The sequence below is a fragment of the Hetaerina americana genome, unplaced genomic scaffold (genome assembly GCF_022747635.1).
Source record: "Hetaerina americana unplaced genomic scaffold, ioHetAmer1.1.p SCAF_8, whole genome shotgun sequence".
NCBI classification, from domain to species: Eukaryota; Metazoa; Arthropoda; class Insecta; order Odonata; family Calopterygidae; genus Hetaerina; species Hetaerina americana.
The window spans coordinates 27,152,666-27,173,369 of NW_027287427.1; the positions used below are offsets into that span (position 1 = coordinate 27,152,666).

The window sequence follows — 20,704 nt, forward strand, 5'->3', positions numbered from 1 at the left end:
CTGTTCTCAAACCTTCCAATCGAACACAAGTACAGGGATATGAAAGACTTCCATGATATTTACCTAAAAAAATAAAATAAGCATATTTGGACTTTGTCACGACGGAAAGGGAAGGTTTGAAAAATGCCTACGTAAATTCGTCCTCATTTCTTACATTAGAGCATAATTATATATACCCACCCTATTTCACGGAGCCTGTTCCAACTTCGACATATTTGGTTGTACCCCTACATGAACTTCTAGTAGATATTCTAATGCAGACTGTCTTGCAAATTTCACATTGATATTTTTTCAGTGTTTCCAGTATCATTATTTTAAGACACGCGAATGATCGCAAAATACAACATTTTTTAAGACAAGAATAAAAAGATGTTTTGGTACACCAGTTTAAATCTATGTGGGGTTTGATAGTATCTCCCACAATCGTTGAAACATTCCATTAGCATTGGCGATTTTCAAATACACTATTTACACGTACACAATGTATTTAAAACTTTCGGATCTGGTAATTCAGATATAGGCTTTGCTGATATGAAATATTAATATGTCTACGGTCACATTTTTCCGAATAAAGGATAACTTATTGTTACTGTGTATTTCTTTCTACATCAAGGAAGCTTTACGAGATTGAATACAATTTCATAAATTTCATTTCATTTTACAAATATTTCGCACCACCAAATTTTCAGTGATAATGGTGTACACTGTCATATTATCAATTCCAATACACTCTGCGAGCATGCGCACATTTAACCGACGGTCTGAATTCAACAATTGGCGCACACGTCAGGAAAAAATGTTTAACAATAATTTTTCTACAAACCTTATAGATCCCGAAAAATATCCATTGGCGGACATGAGTAGTAAATTATGCCACAACAAGACATTCAAATAATACCGACACTAAGATTTTTATACACCACACTTTACATTTTGTAAGCATTTTGAAAGCTTTATACATTTTGGAAGCATTTCATACAAATTGTCCACGCATGTTTCTAACAATAAATATTTTTACCCCAACTGTTTTCAATTATTTAGTTAGCAATTTCTCCGCCGCTCATTGTTTTGATAACAATTTTACTCCATATAAATTTTAGAAAATAAATGCAGAGTGCCATGGAGTTTGAGAAGACCCCTCGACAGTACTTGGTCTGTTATTAAAATGGTCATGGTATGGAATCTGACTACCAACAGCAGCTATTAAAATGAAAAACCTAATAGTCGCGTATAGTTTCTAAACAAAAGATTCTATGGCAATGGACATAGCCATCCCCGTTCAGCGCAACAAACGGCAACGCCTGGATCATCCAATGCTTCCAAATCATTAATGTCGATTCACTGTAGCTTCACCACGTGCCCTTCCACATCGCCCTTATTATTACTGGGCTTTATACGCCACCATAATCAAACTGTGGACAGCGGAAAGATGAACCAACACACAAAGGGAAAAAAATGGCAAAAATGATTCCACGAGAGGGATGAGCAGCGAAAAATATAGGGGTTAAAACGGGAGAGTGTGCGGGAACGGAAGAAGCGATAGCCGGAGATATGATGGAGAGAGGCCGCTGACAACACGGCAGAGGAGGATGGGGGATGCGGGGCACGTATGCAGTTTTAAAGGGGGTTGCCCCTGGGGTGGGGCGAAGAGAAACACGGGCCTTTAGAGGGGGAAGGTGGGTGAGCAGATGCGATGGAAACATTGGCGCTGGGTGCGTGGGATGAGGATTGGGGTGGGGGTGACGAAGATGGTTGTTTCCGAGCGGTGCACCGCTAGTTGCATCGCGGGAGGCAAGCGACGGAAAAGAGGAAGTGACGCGAGGGCTACTGGCAGATGTCGGCCAAATCAAAGGGAGGCCGAACATGAAGGGGAGAGGGGTGCAGGAGAGGGGACGGGGTGGAAAACGGTGCGTTGTCCGTCCCGGAGTTACAGCGTCATTGGGATGTGTAACCGGTGGGATTTCGGTGAGGAGAGGCATGGAATAGGGGGGGGGCGGGGGAGTGGTCTGCACACGCCAATATTGTAATGGCCAACAGTTGGTCAAGATACATTTAATGTAGCGAGGGTGGACCGAAAGTGGGAATGCGAGCTCTTTTTTACCGTGGCTGTGGGCGGGGAAGAGAATGGGAGGTGGCCAAAAAGGGGGATGAAGGAAAAAATTTTAATCCGGTTTGCATACAATTAAAATATATCATGCGGAAAGATTTGGTCGTCCAATCAGAAGTCAAGTGACGTTTATATTCAGGGGAAAATCACCGAAACGAAGGCAGGGAAGGGGCTTACTTTGGTGGGTCTATTGGGAATCGAAGGCACAATAAGCCAATAACGATGCATAACACGACACAATTAAGGCGTCAATAAGGAATAGAAACCATTGTCTACTATACTAAGACCTAAGAGAAGACTGGATAAGGAAAACGGAATGAAGGATGTCAAAGTTAACCCACACAGCTTAATTAAAGTAATTGAAAATTTATGCGAAATTTCTAACACCCCAAAGAGTTGACATCAACGAGTCATGATTAAATCATGCTCAATGCCAAGCATTTGATGTTCTTTTTTTCTAAGTCAATTATATGGTTCGTTTTTTTATTAATTTTGTCCCGAATAAAATTTTGAGTTTTGTTTCCTATGAAGTAGAAGTTACTGTTATCTAAAAAAATTATCATTAAAACAATTTTTAAAATATTGAATAGCTTATATTATCTATCAAAAGCACACCATAAGCAAATCATTTTTTAAATGATATAACTAGAGCACCTCATTAAAAATCACTTTACCCTCACCAAATTACGTTTCTCAAAAACATCCACGCGTAATACCGACTAAAAAACTATCTCAACTATAATTAACCCCAGTATATTCAAACCTAAGGAAGATTTATACTGTAAAGTAAGTGCGTAAAAAATACATTTCAAAGGATTAATAGGGCGAGAAATAAAATCTAAATGGATAATTCTACGCAAAGATGAAAGAGTTCACCGCTACATACTAAAAGGTTAAACAATCTTCCAAAGCATTCCAAGTAAATCACATTGAAGCCCACAAGGTAACAGACTGAAAGAAAATACGCCAAAAAAGATAATAAAACTGCGGAAAAGGTCCAGAAATTCCATAAAAAAAAGAAAATCGTGAAAGCACCCAGCGACAACGTATTTAGGGCTGCGGATGAACTGTCCGCTTGGGAAAAATAAAACTATCTTTTTAGGACGCCCAATGAAGAGGAAGGAGGACGCAAACGGCTTCAGAACGATTGAGAGAGCTCTAAGGACATCACAGAGCAAGTCGAATTGGGGAGAGGGGGGGCCAGCGAAAAGGGAACACGGATGGAAATGGAGAGGAGAAATCGAGAGAAGGGGATCGGGGGGTATGAGAGGAGTGCGATTAGTGAGGGCCTATGTGGAGAGGATGAGGGGAAAGCGCGCTACATAGAAGGAGGGGGGGAAAGAGAAGAAGGAATTGCGGAGATTCATCAAAACAACCTCTTCTCATCTCCCTTTCCCTGTCCATCTCTCTCGACCCTCTGGAGACGCCCTCGGCCGTGCTAACGGGATTATTGCCCGGCCGGTCCCCTCTTTTACCACCCACCCACCCCCCCTTGCCCATCTCACCCCATTGAATAGAATAGGTCGTGGGGTGGAAGGGGAGGAGGAGGGAGATTTAAGAGATTCAGAGTAAGGTTCAAAGCTCCCCAAAGAGGAGAGGGGGAGGGAGGGAGAAGAAAATAACGGCAAAGGATGAGATGAGGGAGGGTAGGGCCGAAACAGAAATATATATAATGAAAGGGTCGAAGAGGAGGAAGTACTGTGCTGGGATCGAGCAAAAGATGAGGCTTAGGGGAGAAGGGGGAAGCAAAAATTTACGACTTAAAATTTAATTCGTATTTGTCCGCCAGTTTTAATGTCTCCGTTTGCTCCAAAAAAAAAGAGAACGGGACACCATCTCGTACAACGATGCTTTGTGGAATTCAGAAGATCAAAATGTGGAATGGAAAAACATAAATAACTCATTTTTAGTCCACAGTGGCCTATAATACCCAAGAGATGAGCGAATTCCACGAAGACACTCGCCCACGCTTCGGCATAACCAGCCGACGGATCAGTAATCATTATTTTTGCTAAACCGTTCAAGCATGTAATTGCATCGTTCGTAAGTAATACTATATGGAGAAAGGTATATGCTACGTTGCCTACAGATTAATAATTTCTGAAGCGCTCACAGCAGGTTTCCTGTTTCCAAATGGTACTTCAACCACCAGCAACGCCTTCTTATCCGCCCATTTGAATGACAAATTCGTAGTCTGCCACAGATTTTGATGAACTCATGCCCTTCGACATCGGACCAAATCTAAGCTAGATAGAGTTTGCTTCCAATCCATGAACGGTTCGGCTAACATTTAATTTAGTTAACTTGGCCCTAAACTAGAACATGAACCACCACTAATTAGCTATACCCACCCTTGAATAAAAACAAGAGAACCTGCGAGTGCTAACTAATTCAGGGCACCATAGCGATAAATTCGAAGAGAAGGTAAACGATCCCCTACATTGATGACATAGTAATAGTTCGAGAAAGGGAGGAGCCAGATGGGAGAAGGAGAGGAGATGCGAATAGCTAAGCTCACAAATAGGATGAGGGGCGGCCCCAGATGTTGAAGAGAGTGAGCCAGTGAGTGAGAGAGAGAGGGATGCAGAGAAGCGATGGGTTGGACGTCACCCTCCTAAGTGCATGGCGTTGTCACCGGAGGCGCTGCCTGTCACTACTCCAACGAGGGTGTGGGAGAGAGATAGAGATGGAGATAAGAGGGTTGGGGTGATCGGGAGAGAGGTAGGGTGAGAGAGAGAGAGAGAGAGAGAGAGAGATAGAGAGAGTGGGAGATCCCATTTCCGCCCGGCCGCACGCCCGTGTTAATTACGAGGGGGACATCGTGATTGGTCACGGAAGCCCCCTCTGTTGCACGCTGTGCCCGATGCACGCCCGTCTCAATTCCACCCATCTCTCTCCCTCCGCCCATACCACTCAACTACCCCTCCCCCCGCACCCAACCATTCCCCTTTTCAGCGAGTGTGTGAGCCTCAGTGAAAGCCACAAAGGGTGGATGGGGGTGGGTTAGGGAAGGTGCGCAACGCATTGTGGGGCGTAGGGGAGGAGATGGGGGAGGACAAGGGGTGAGGTGACACGAAGGGGGTAGACAGCGGTGGAGGCGGAGATATGGAGAGAGAGAGAGAGGCGGAGAGATGTCCGAACGGAATGGGAAGGGGGATAAAATGGGCGGGAAGAGAGTTCGGTCGCATTGGAGATCCAATAGCGGAAACTGGGAAGTGATCGAAAAGGTAAAGGCGTGCGAGAGGGAGAGAGTGTCAGGGATTGGGAAGTACAGGGCTCCACGGAAGGGCGTCAGGAGGAATTAACACAGATGGGACGGAAAAATGCATTCGGGATTCTGCCCAAAACACCGCCATTCGGATAGTATTTTTTACGTCCATCGAATTAAACCCATCTCGAATCTCGTTACTCAAATTTGTCATCCGGCTCAAGTGAATATGAAACAAGAAAAAAAAATAGTCACTCAAACATGTACTTAAATGGTTAACGATGGGCAGTGACATACGTTTCTCATCCTTCAAAAATTTGTCACAGCACTATGCTTCGAATAAATTATCTACCCGTGTAAATACATTCGAAGGCCTGTCAATCAATTCCCAATGAAAAGGAATGAAATTAATCAAAACGTTTTGTGAATTAAAATACGTAAAATATCATTAGCACTCACAAAGATGACACGCCTTTAGCCCTTAAGCTACTGCGAAGTATTGCTACTCGATAACAGATTTATAAACAATGAAAATATACAATAGACTCAAAAAGGTTTCAGAGTAGATATGAAACATTTTTTTAATTCGTTAAAGAAGGTTTGGGGATTTATAAAGGAGGCCAGATGGAAGAAAATTAGATGAGCAAAAAATACACAAAGTGAGGCATTTTAGGTCATCACCCTATTACTAATTACTCAATAAATCGATGTTTCCACTATATGGAAGTCTGTGTTCATTATATGAGCTTAGGAACGACTAGTTTCAAATTTTTCCAAAAGGAGTGAGACAATATAGAAATGGACTTTTACTAGATCTACTTCAGGTTTTTATCTGAGATTTTGAAAAAAGAATCAGTACAAAAGCTTGATAATACGTTATCAACCCATTACGAAGGCATAATACACAAAAATAGATCAAAGATGATGTTAGTCAAATCCTCATGCGCATGCATAGCGCACTTAAAGCACAAAAATTATACATATACATGTTTATTTATATGCACGTGTGTAACTAACTAAAAACGCTTGTGCGTTGAAACTAGAAACGGCTAAATAAAATTCCAGCGGAAAAAAAACGTAGTTCATCCCACATTTCATGGCAATTAATAAATGAGAAACTGATATGTGCAAACTAAAATAAATAATTAGAGCATTTAAATAACAGAACAATAAGGAGAAAACCGAAAATAGAAAAAGTTACCTGGTGATTTAAGTTTTCCCTTAGTTCCCATTTAAGTATTTATGCGAAGAAAAACGAAATTAGAAGCGGTTTATCTGTCGCACTATAGAGTAAATATTTAAAAAAAAGACTGACTTTTGCGGACAACATGTTACATATAAAGTGGGATGAAATACTGACGAAACAAGGAAATTCACAGATGAAAATATTATTCGCTGAAATGTAAAGCGATCCCATTATTGAGAATAAAAAAAATTAGCACCTAGAAATAGTTATTCATATGCGCAAGCTAAGTTAATTTATACTAAAACCAATCATCTCATGTGCTTGTTTGTGATTGTATACAGGATGTGGTCAATCACATACCAGCAGAGTCAATTAACAGCTGACCACATGAGGAAGTTGAAAAGGAATTAAAAATTAATTGGTTGTTCAGCAAAACCTAAAGGATATAAAACTGAATAAGTTATCAAAGAAAGGTAGAAAGAAGATAGCAACGGGACGAAATACGAACCAAGTAGCAATGACTATGTAAAAGAAACGAAGACAAAAAGAGAGTATGGAAATGAACTTTCACTAGATTTACTTCAAGATTCTTGCAAAAGTGAATCTGAACAAAAAGTTTAATAGCATGCTATTAACCCAATACGAAGGCGTATCAAGCAAAAATTGATCAAAGATGATGTGAGTAAAATCCTCATAAGTATGCAGAGTGCTCTTATAGTAAAAAAAAAACGTATAACAGTCAAAAACGTTACCGCGCCAAGACTAGATAAAATAATATTTACCAATTTCATTCACTAGTCCCAATAATTCCTTTAGATTTAGGCCGACGCCTTTCTAAATCCAGCCAAACATACAAATATACAACTGTCTAAAGTATAAGGATTGACAGTCACATACAACGGAAATCATCTGGTCTCACCGATCAGTAATCGAAAATTTGCGGACGAAATAACAAATGAAAAGAGTAACAGAAATCGAAACCATCATGAACACGCGTAGTATCGTATACCATCATTTCTTCCAATCATACATCTATCATTCAAAAGCATCTACGCTCGTAAGGCGAATTCGTAACCACATCAAAGCTTAACAATATCCTCAGGTGGTGAACAAACACCGAAACAATGGAATCACCATTTTAATTGGAGAATGTGATATGGATGAGAATGGCATGCGATGACGAGGTAAGTGAAAGTGAATGCGAACGCCAGAAACCATAGCGGCAGAAAAAAGGCAAACATTTATTCATGCAGCATCCTTATTACGTTTACGTCGCCTATCAAACGAATACATAACATATTTCTATTCATATTATCTTATAAATCCGACCATGCCCAAAGATACTGTTCCGTGTGTAACCTTCAGAAAGAAAGGATGCATACCTATACCCAAAAATTCAATCATTCTTTTCCTAAAACGATTGCTTTCACCTAGAAAGTGAATGAAAATGCGATCCAAAACAAAATCTTCCTTTATTCAACGAACTCCGATGCGTACGGAATGATATACGGAATAGATAAAACCCGTAAAACAAAACGACGAAAGATAAAAGAAGTAAGGGGGAGAATGTAAGGTAGGAGGAGTTGAAGTGTTTGGGAGTGACCGGCGTGAGGGAATTGCAGCCGCGGCGGTGGGGAAATGAGATAGCAGAGGGGGGATCAAAAGAGGAAGAGCAGAGCCCGGTGGGGATCGGAGACAGGTGTGGGGGAAGAGGGAGCGGGGGCCAACGGCCAAGGGTGAAACGAGATAGGTATGGACATGGATGGGGGAGCGGGGTGAGAAACAGGACCAGCAACAGAGGGATCCGGGCACACCGTGCGCTCTCGGCTCCCCGCCCTTCCATCGTACACCTCCCACACCACCCAAGCAACTCCCACAATGGTCCAATGTGATCCACTGATTGGGACGCGGAATAAGGTACGCGGCGGCACTGTCATTGTGACAGGTTTACTCCGGAACAAGCGCATTAACTATGGCGCCGGAGAGCAAGTTCCATTTTTATTAAAAGACATTCATACTAGTCTCCCAATCCATCAATTGGTCTGTGCATGTTTTGTGATTTGAATTACCTGGTATCTTTTCGAGGGTTTCAGCATCACGAGGGCTTTCAATTTTTGCGCAAGGATACAAGTTCCGAGTCAAAAAGGGCGGACGAAAGCACACGACGTTTCACATTACAGCCTCTCCGGAATACATCGCATTCCATCATTGGAACTGATAGAAACTAGAAATCCACTCAAATATTACACATTCAACATTTTTTTTAAATTAGGCAAAAAAATAATTTAGTACCGGTAAAATTGTTATAATACCTTTCACGAGCATCAGATCCCAGAATAAAATATAAAATAAAAAAATATATATGCAATCAGCTTGAAAGAAACAAAGACAAGGTAAAAAATAATAGTAGTAGAATGGGCAAAGAGCCCAGGATAGTGTGTAAGTTGTGTATAAAATCTCACACTATAGAAGAAGAAATAAACTTAGCTGTTACTCCGCAAAATAACAGCGGCTGATCTATTATATTTTTAATCACACAGAAAGTGATAATTTAATTACTGAAGAATGACATGTGATTGGGCAGAACAACTCTCCACCCCATAAAGCGATCGAAACCCCGTCGAATGAACCCTTGAAGAGAAGAATCTCCAAACAAAGGGTTTTAAACCGACGAGATTATTGGCGCACTCATCTCCCCCCTGCACTTCCAAAATGGACAAGTGAGTCACGGAGCCGTGAACGTACATGCAAATACTTTTTGCGAAAAACATTGCCCACTTTTCGGACGAAGGGTGAACGCTAGAGAGAGGGGGACGAGGCAAGTGGGATTGTTGGGGCAGAGAGCGGAAAGCAAAGGACCATAACGGGGTGGCTGCAAAACGTCCATCCCTTTCGAAACAGCGCTTCACTATATCCCTTTCCGCACGTCCTCCGTCCTAAATCAGTGACTCACTCTCGACCATCACTACTAGAGAGCGCATTATTGCTGGAATAATGAGATAAAAGGACTCACAGGGACTCACTCAAGCCCCTGCCCATCCTCTTCGCGCACCCACATTCATCGATGCCGTCCCAGCGGAGCCACCCCACCCACTCCACCCATGCCCTCCCGGAGGCAAAATCGGAATGATCGCATGGGCCGGTCGGAACGTACCACCCACTCCATCCCGTCATATGTATGTCCGAGCCCTGCCCTCCCGAGCCCCTCCCCGGCCATGAGCCCCAGGGGGGGTAAAGCCGTTGCGGAATGGGTCCCGATGGGCCTAAAACGCGCGGGACTCCCCAAATTGCACCCGGAGAGGCACCAATACTCCCCTCTCAAGCCGCGGGGAAGACAATAACTATCAAAATATCCCCTCCATTGCTACGGACCAAACCCTCAATCAATTCTTTGTTATCGAGAGACGCTTAACACCTCCCAAATCCGCATAAAGGGAACGCCGAATGTAGCTGCTGGTACCTGCCTCAGAAGAATAGAGTTATTATGGATATTTGTATGCGTGTGTGTGTGCATATATATATATATATATATATACATTTATATATACATTTATATATATATATATATATATATATATATATATATATATATATATACATACATACATACATACATACATACATACATACATACATACATACATACATACATACATACATACATACATACATACATTCACACACATATGAGTTCTGCCCGGAAAGGACCCAACCATGCAATATTTTAAGAAAAATAGCCTAACTAGAGTAATGAGGCCTTAGCCCCCTTCGAAGTACTCCTTTTGGGACCTCGCACACTTCTACCAGCGTCTCTTCCAGTTTTCAAAGCATTCGACTAGGTCCTTTCACGGAATGGTCATCGGCTGCTTTGTCAGATTCCCTTCTTTCTCGTCCACGTCATGAATTTCGCGCTGCAGTTTTAGGGGATTTGCTTTAAGCCGCAAACGATGACCCACAGTTCCTTAAAAAGGCCAAAGGTCGCCTACAGTCGAAGGAAGAAATGGTAGTGAGGTGAGGGACAACGGTTAGGAACTACGAATGACCACGGGGAGAAAGTCATTCTGAGAGAGTTCTGCAGGTGACAGGAGTTAATCATCATCATCAACATCATGTTTAGACACCGTAAAAGGCGTGGGTATACATGAAAAATGCCAGGTGTCTCAGAAAGGTATCATTTAGAATATATTATGGTTAGGCACAGATTTAGGAACAGCGTGGATAAAAAATTGCTTTTAGAAGCAATTAATAAAACTGAAAATAACTCAATTTAATATTACAGTGGTGCCAGCTACCTTCATCAGAGTAGGAGGAGTAACAAGGTGACTCCTCGCACTCTTATGAAGGTGGTTAGGACCACCGAAATATTAAAATGATTTATTTCAGTTTTACCAATCTTTTCCAAAACAATTTTTTATTATCTATATACGAATATGAGTGTGTATCGAGCTTTGGCCAACATCATAAAGGTCTTATCTTTATATATATAAATATATACCCAAGCTATGCGATTTTTCGGGCACCAGATCTTCCTGGGAAACCATAACCGGCACAGGGAAAGGAACTCATGTGTGAATTTCACACGCCGTCGGGCTTAGTACTGGGTGAACTCTACCATCACCTACCAAACCGACCTTCGGGTCGATTATTGTGTTTATGTTTTATGGTATATATATATATATATATATATATATATATATATATATATATATATATATATATATATATATATGAAAATAGGCGTACGTCTTGCGCTGAAGTTTTGGATGATTGAGGTAGAGACAGGAGCACAGAAAAATAAGACATGGAAAATGAAACGTTTCATATATTTCGATCTAAATTCCAATTCTTAATACGCAACCCTTACTTACATGGTGGATATACAAGTTTCCAAAAAGGTGGTGGGTTCCACATCTTTTATCAATTTACAATGATTATATTAACATTTTCCACTCTTCAGATGGACGCAATCAAAATCCAGCAACAGCATCCTTGCTATTATTTATATTCCTTCCTACAATTTCGGCATTTCAATGGTGATTCGCCTTCCTACTCATTTCCCAAGCACGTCATCGCATTAGCAGTAGTTTGCTTGGCTATCCACAATAATGTCACCTCAAGTACAATATGCTGACATAAAATTCGTTAATATAACCGGAAAAGAAAGGTTGAAACCTAAAATGCCACAGCGCTGCTGCAAGGACATAAAATAAGAAAAAATTTGTTTTCTTGAGATTTAAATCAATCCTTTTGAATAGCAATGCGTCCTAGACTACTTGATCTGATATCGACAAGTTACATAAAACTAAAATGCGGCGTCGTTCGATCGATAAAGAACGTCAGCACGGAATTTGGAAAGAATACCTCCTTTATGTGAAAAATATGGGAATGGTTACAAAATATTGAAGAAACGCTAAAGCGAAAAACAAATTTGTCGAGTTTACCTTCCACTTTCCCCTCTTTTAATACGATCAATAAAGAACTGTTTGTTTGCTTGGACTTTTTTGGACCATCAAGCGCTCATCCCAACGGCAGATAGAAAAGCCGACGGATTCGCGAATAATGGATAGCGATTTCATACATCAGTGACTCCCGATAGGCGGACGGCGGAGAACCTGCTGCAATCCGATCGATCGCAGGTCTGAATCCCACTTACGACTCGTATTCATCCAGCTATTTGCCCCATCAATGTCAATGATTACATGGTAATCGATCCATTTCCGGCGAATGGATAAATCGCGCATAAAGAGAATGCGCATAAGAGAAAATTTAAGAGATATAACCTACGGCGTAAGAATTAAATCCACCTAAACATTTAATATACATGAAATTTTGAATAACTTATTGAGGAAAAAAGTGCTTAAATATTAGGCAATTGGAAAGGAAAAATAATTTTGTGATTCAGCCCGTTAGCATAAATTTACGCTCAGTTGTAAATTGTTGAATTTACTTTGAAAGAATTAAGTTTTTCGGAAGATGTTTTAATCCAAGAATTAAAATATAAAATATAACTTACTAAATTACTTTTTTCGAATTAACTAACTGACCTTCTATCCATTGATTCGAATCCTTTCATCACGATAATTATTACTCAGTGAGAATCGCCCGATTAGCGTACCTCCACAAGCCTAAATGGACAATGACTAATGGATATTAACACACCATCGGCATGTAATACTAACAAACCGCAGCCCTATTGCGGAAATTAAAAATGGACACTATGATAAAAAATGTGACCGGTTATACAAGATGACGCCGGATGAACAGGACATTTTTCATCTTCCAGGTTATTCCACCATACTAAAAGTATGTTCTGGACAATTATTAACAAATATTATCTTTTATGGAATACAAGAACTGAAGAGCACTTCATCTCTCTTTAACAAATAAAAGCATTATGCAAGTAAAGATATTTTCAAACATGAATAATTACGCACTGTGCGCAATTTGTGAGATCTAACAATTTATTCGCTACGTCCTGGAGAACATACTAGAATTACTTATGATTGTGATCAAAATAAAGTTAGGTACTTGTCTATGATGAGAAGGCATTAACAGCATACTATTGTCCTCATTATGAGTGAAAGGAATATGTATGTAATATTAATTTTAATTAAAGATTATTCCAGGCAATTCATTCACGTCTGATCAAAGAATATACTGGATATATCCAGGAAAACGTTCAAGAAAGTTGCGTGATATCATAACAATATTTCTTGTATGACAACAAAACAACAACAACATACCAATTCTTGAAGGATCTCAGGCTTTCCCGGCGAATAGTATTCAGGAATTTTTCTCGGGTTTCCAACCGGGTCAGGTTTCGGAGTACCGACGTTTCGATGGCTGACTCTGCCATCGTCTTCAGGGTTGAAGTGCAGAGCATGGAAATTGCCGGGTATTTATACATGTTGCGTGGGTCAGGTGTGGCCTGATTGGTCGGATGAGTTTCTTCGGCCCGCTCCGGTCAATCGGCCTTGTTCCCGTGTGTTTCTCATCTTTTTTAGTATCGGCTTCCAAATATTACTTATCTGGAAGCCGGTGTCTCGGTTTAAGTTGTTTTTCTCCAGTCGGATCTCTATTCCTTCTTTTACCACGCGGTCCCAATAACCGTTGGCATGACATAGCCTCTTTGTGGCTTCAAAGTGGATTCTATGGTCATGGGTGATACTGTGTTCGGCGACTGCGTCCATGTGGCCAAACGACGACCTTCGTTGATGACAACGCAAAATGCCTCTTGGATATCCACCTACGATTGGCAGCCTGTCTTTCTCCGACTGACTGGGATTTCATCGACAGAACCACTGCAGCTCAAGGGGAAATGCTGCTCCGCAGGAATACAGAGAGGCAAAAAAAGAAGTACGAACGACTGGATATGGGAAAGGAAGCCGTTCCTCCTCTCGATCGTCAACGACTCGTCATAAACCTTACCGGCACGGAAATTGATGAATCAACTTCCCTGGTCCTTGCCAAAGGATTAAACTTTGCTCCGACTCCGAGATCCATTCCCTACCTTGATATAGTAGGGAGTATTGAGCAAGCCATCCGCAAACTCCCCCAGGAGGAAGCGGAAGAAGTTAGGGGAGAAGTATCAATGGTCCTTAAAAGGGCCGTGGTACCAAAACCCAACATCACGAAGGGAGAAAGACGCGCTCTGATTTCCCTGCGTAAGAATCCTGACGTCACAATCCTGCCGGCAGACAAAGGCAATGCAACCGTCTTGCTGAACACGGACGAGTACCACCAAAAAATTCAAAAGCTCCTGGAAGATCCAGCATACCGAACCATCAACCGTGACCCCACGGATGCTATAGTAAGGAAGACATCCGCCCTCATCAAGAAGACGTTGCAGACGCCGGAGGCGAGCAGAAACCTAATTCCACAAGCGCCCGTTCCTCCGAGATTATACGGACTGCCAAAAGTTCACAAGGAAGGTGCTCCCCTAAGGCCAATTGTGAGCGCCATAGGGGCTCCCACGTATGGCTTGGCAAGGTACCTGACAGGCGTCTTGGCACCCTTGGTTGGATCTTGCGAACACCACATCAAGAACTCCGCTGAATTCGTGCAGACGCTGAAGAATATTCACCTAGAAGACCGAGACATCTTAGTGAGCTTCGACGTTGTGTCACTATTTACCAAAGTACCGGTCAAGGACACCTTGCTACTCCTTCAAGCACAATTTGATCAGCAGACTGTCGAACTCTTCCGCCATGTCCTCACCTCGACGTACTTCCTCTACAATGGGAAATTCTACGAGCAGGTGGAGGGGGTCCCCATGGGTTCTCCTCTCTCCCCAGCCATCGCCAACTTTTACATGGAGGACTTTGAGGAGAGAGCACTAAGAACCGCTCCATTACGACCGAAACACTTTTTTCGATACGTGGACGACACCTTCGTCGTTTGGCCAAGGTAACACTTTTTATGATCATTCAACCGAGCCTGACTAAACGAAAGATCTTTACCATTATACTTAAAGTAACCACCAAAACTGATTAAACGTTGAGAATGCATATATTTTTTTTACCTTTTTCGTAGTATTCAGTATACATTTTAAAGCCCGTACCAGGAGCTTTACCAGGATTTAAGCTTGAAATCAATAATTTCTTGAACTTTCGTATACATACATGTGGTTTGCGGATTAATCAACACCTTAGGAACCCGGGACAGAATACATACTTGACAACCAATAGTTTCTTCATCATCCACCAAAAGGCAAATAAAGATGAAATAGTGGCACGAAACATCCACGGAATTCGGTCAACAATATGTCCCGATGCTAGCGTGCTTATTTAAAAAAATAAAAAAGCATGGAATAATTAAAATACGGCGACCACTAAGGCTGAGGATGACGAGAAATCCTAATGGGTTCCAGTATGAAGATAGTACCTGCTTCGACGCTGTTAAGTAGTTTATACAAGGTGAACAATGAGCAAAATGAAGTCGAGGGTGAGAAAAAGCACATAAGTGGCGGTATAAATGGGGGAAAGGATATGGGTCGAAGGGGATGGAAAGAGGGATTGAGGGGATAGAGGAGACGGAGAAAATAACGGGACGTGGGGAGGAGACCATGTCAGTGGAACGGGTAACTTAGGAGGTGGTTAGATTATGCCCAGGGTTGCTCTTTGTATCCCAACAGCCTCATTCACTACCGCCGGGAAAGAAGACTTGAATATGAAAGCAGGATGGTGGAGAAAGAACAAGGGGATAGGGAAACCGAAGTGGGAAGAAGGGGCTCTCATGAAGACACTAACATGGAGCGAACAGGCAAGACCAGAAGACAAAGTTAAGGGAAAATAAGAAAAACTGAGAGGGCACAGCATGTACAATGGCAAAAATCCTATACGATATCCACCTCTCCAATAATAAATGCACGGTAAAAAAAGATCAGCAGGAAATATAATAGATTGAGGCAATCAATTAATACCTTGAATATTAGAAAATTAAGAATCCCTTGAATATTGGAAAAATATTTACAGAGAAAGCTACTTTCCTAATATAATATAATTATTGTGCTATAGGCATAGTATTATAGTATGAAGGGCGATTATGATTTATTATTTATGAGTATGATGTGAAGGGTGATAAATAATTCCAAGATCATTGGAATACGCTGATGACACTGCTTTTCGTTGGACGTCGTGATATTTGAACTGCAGATGGGTTAATTCAAGAAGATTTTAACTTATTTATCATGAGGTGAAATGAAAGTAAACTTGAGATAAATACATATAAAACAGCTGTTAAGCATGATCGATTGTTAGCAATTAATGCTGCACTTTTCCACTGTTGATAAAATGTATATCGCCCCAGGTTTCGACGGTACTTTGTCTACGATTTTTTATGGATATTTAAGAGCATAGGGTCGCCACTTTCAGTTGTGAAATACGAATTTGCTGAAAAACAATGAAATCCGTACCGAAAAAACTTTTAAGTATATACTATATATATATTTATATATACACAAATATACGAGAACATCTCGTATATGTACATAAATCTAGACATCATAGCAACAACAAATTCGTATTTCACAACAGAAAGTGACGACCCTTGAAAGAACATTGAAATGCGTACCAAAACTCTTATGGGCAAATATACTATAACCCTCCGCTTTCTGAAGTAGATGTTTTGAAGTCACGGCGCAAAACTTTAAAGCTTCTACTTAGCAGGGCCAGTGAGTTGCCTACGCATTTGTAGCGTTTCGAATACCTTATGTCCACAATACGTAGGCGGTGGCAGAACTGGAGAGTAAAACTTTTCATTGAGCTCCTTTCGCGGCTTTTTTTAATCCAACAAGTTATAACACTGACTAAAACAGCAAAACTGTTCTTTTTCTACAATTTTAGATAACACCACCAACTGTTTGAAACATTGCTAGTGCCTATCCTTGTTGGTAGGCCACAAGTACTACAGTGAGGGCTACAGGAAGGTAGTTTCCCAGGGGCAAGACAGACGGACAACTAAAAATATTATGTAAATGCAAATAAGGACAAAACAGAAGACGAAAAAAAGTTTTAAGGCAATTCATTTTGCTGCTAAAAAATGTACCAAAAATTTAAAAAAAATGCTCAATGACCATTTGTATGATAAAGAGATCGGAAAGAAATTTCTTGAAAAAATTATCGCCAATCTCATTGAAAATAAATAAATCATGTTTAGCAACTGGTAAATCTCTTCGTAAGACTACACGACGATCCTTTTCGTGAATACTTTTTGAAATATAGGAGGAATTGATTATATATGTAAAATTAACCATTTATTAAACTTCATGTAATAGAAACTATGCATTATTTGTATATTAAAACAAATAAGACATTATTTACAATCATTAGTTTCACGGGCAAAAAATAAACCGTTACCGATGAACTTAATGTTTGGGTTTTAACGATAAGTTTCCATCGATAAAAGCATTTTAAACGATAAGTAATATTTAATTGATTTCGCAAACCATAAACACAGTTTAAGGGAAAACTCACTTTTTGCCATCATCACCTTCTTACCCACTAAAGTTAAAGTGGCTGAGCTTTCCCATTTGGCTTGAAGTTTCGATTTTATACATATAAAAGGCATAAAAACATCATCAAGGAAAAATAAGTAAGGAATATTCAGCAAGGAGTGGTCCACGAACACCAAATGGATGCATGATTTGAAGGAAAAACATCAAAATTAAAAAACGACCAAAACCAGCTAAAACGCTACATCTTCAAGTAGTATGAAAGTCGTAAAGAGAGGAAAGAGAATTAGAGCATCAAATATGGCGTACCCATAATTTATTTGAAATACAGTTCCAACGATTAATATCCATATCATACTAAGGTTTCCCTTACTAACCAGAAATATAAAAATATTAATGACATTCATAAGGAGACAAAACAATTCATACTAATCAAATAGGTACCTAAATTTCCTACTTTGACTACTTTCCTATTTTCCACTGCCTTCCAACTAAATATATATCGCCTGTATTGATTAAACTGGTGATACTATGACAGAACAATGAGGTAGATTTTCGGGTACCAATCGGCATCTTGCTTTTCCACAGTAATTATAAAATGAATCAGAGAAGTAATAAGGAATGAATATGAATGAAGATTCTTAAGAACTTGATGACATAATTTAAGTAAAAAACTAAATAAAAAAACATATATACATCTAAAAAGTGAAATATTTTTCACAGAAAAAGTAATTACTTCACAAACCACTATCTAGCAAATGGAAAACTTTGGAATTTCACTTCAAGAAAAAAAGCCCACGATTCGAAGAAAATATTCCAGGCCCGCACGAAGTAAGGTGATCTCATACATATTATAACTTTGGTGGAAGTTGGGACCGATTAATTTGAGGACTGATCATTATTTGTTTATAATAATCGAGAAGCAAAACAAGTAGAATAATTTAAAAAATTAAAATAGATATATGAATTTCGTGGCACTTGGAAAGAGAGGAATCGGAACAATGGAGACGTGACTCAACGAAAACAGTTTATGATGTAAGTCTTCTGGATAGCGAAAACGTCAAAAATGAAAGAATGTACGTAAGAGGGTCAAGAGAATGAGAAAACTATCAAGAAAGTGACGAAACTTGGTATGCTGGGAAGCCACGAGGAGAAGAAAAGCGTCAGCTCAAGCGGGGGTGAAAGATAATGATAATGAGGCCAATGGTGGAAAGAGGTAATTACGAGGGAAAGAGAACGAGGGTGAATACAGCAAAACAGAGGGAGAGGAAGAGACGGCTAAAAGATGACAAGAAACTCCAGAGTGGTAGGGGGACGGCACCGTGGGAGAAGGAGAGAGAAGGGAGATTGTCTGGGGGAAGGGAGATGTAGCCGGAATACGAAAAGCGCTTAATTGCGACGTAATGGAAGTGGGGGAAAGGAATGGACAAGATGGAAGTAGGAATCGTTTAAGGCCTGCGAAGATGCAAAAATATTTTTGGCGCCAAGGCTCTAAAGCGAAAGGGTAGGAAAGAGAGAACCCTCGCTCTTGGCGGGGAATATTTTTGCTAAGCTCCAACGGCTCCATTGTACTCATGGTGCCAGTGAACCAGAATAAATATGACGTTTAATGCACAATTAGTATGAAAATAGCATCATGTTCTTCAGAACCTTTCTCTGTTACTTCCAAAAACTGCATAACGAATCTCCAGTTTCGAGCTTGCATTGATCCAGAACTTCGTCCCTTCGAGGAGAATAAGAGGTTTAGTGCTTATTACCGCTGAAGAGAAAGGGGTTGAATGTCTTTCGATCGCAAGAAAGATTTTTGAAAGGCAAAGCACGTATATAAAAGATAAAAATAATACTACTTCCGAATGTAAATCACAAAAAGAACCAAAACGCACCTTACCACCATGATAACAATCTTGGAAAGGAGAATATAAATGTAGAATCTTACACTCAATAAAAAAAGAGGTGGAGAAAAGCCTATCCGAGTCACGGGTATCGATTAAAACATTAGACAAATAAAATAATTCATTGGTAAAACTTTTAAATATCTCTCATTGAAATGAGGTAAAAATTATTTGCTGAAGTGGTAATTTGGCAAATAATTTAATTCAATCATCAATTTTCTTTTTCATAAAAGAATATTTCATATTTCATCATCATTTTTTCATTTTCATTCAAGCACCCATCGTTTGTCACCCGTATGCCATAAATTTCATAAATCGTGATGAGCGACGTTTAATAATTATAACAACCCTAATATTGGTTTGATAGGTGAGGTTAGAGCCGAAACAGTGTTAACTATTGAACAATTAAAATCACATTCACGAATCATGGCGGTCGGTAAGGCACAATTATGGGCAATTTTTTCTCAAATAAATATGACCGTGATTCTAGATATTAGCTTCCCCGAACTCATTGCCTCATGAAGTAGGATCTGGTGCTTTCCCGGCGTATTTGCATGATGTAGTTTTCTCGGGTCTTCCCCCGGGTCAAGGGTTCTATATTGGCCAACGATTCGATGTTCGACTCGTGCATCTTCCTCAGGGTAGATTATTGCCCCTCTGCATTTGGCCGTCTTGTATACATGAGCCCACGGGTCAGGTGACTCGTGATTGGTCCGCGTTGGAGGAGCCTCCCGGTTGGTCGCTCATGTTGTGTTCCTTTCTTTCCTAACCTTCATCAGCACTGGTTCCCACGCGTTGCTGAGGGAATAGCTGGAGTCCCTGTTGAAATTACGTCTCAGCATTTTTATTTCACTTGCTTCTTTAATTATTCGGGCACAGTAACCACCGGCGCGGGCGAGTAACTTCGTCCTATCGAAGTGGACGTATCCAAATGGAATGATCCATCCCGATGCTGTGTTCAGCGACGGCTGATTTCTCCAACTTCCCCAGCTGTAGGTGTCTTTAGTGTTCCTTTAACCTCGTCTCAATGGTTCGCCCCATCTCTCCATGTAGACGTCTCCGCAAGCACACGGGCCTTAGCAGATTCCTGGGGTCTCGAGGCCGATTGAGTCCTTGGCTCTGACAAGAAAATTTCTAATTTTTCCCGGTGGCTTGTGGACTGCCTCGATTTTGTGCCTCGCCAGTATCCTGGATATTTTCCCGTAAATCGAGGAGACATAAGGCAAGCAGGCCGTGGCTATTGGCTTATCTTTTTCCTCGTGCGCACTTGCGGGTTGAAGGACCTTTTTAGTGCCAAATAGATGTCACGTCCGATTGACCCATTTTGGAGGAAGGTTGTCTTGAAAAGGCTTATCTCCTC

At 40.6% G+C, this 20,704-nt stretch overlaps 1 protein-coding gene across 1 annotated transcript in view; it reads right to left on the bottom strand.

The window, feature by feature from the left end:
* Nucleotides 1-20,704, bottom strand: part of Etf-QO (electron transfer flavoprotein-ubiquinone oxidoreductase) — a 175,728-nt gene that overhangs the window by 118,221 nt on the left and 36,803 nt on the right. The gene's annotated exons all lie outside the window — the stretch shown is intronic.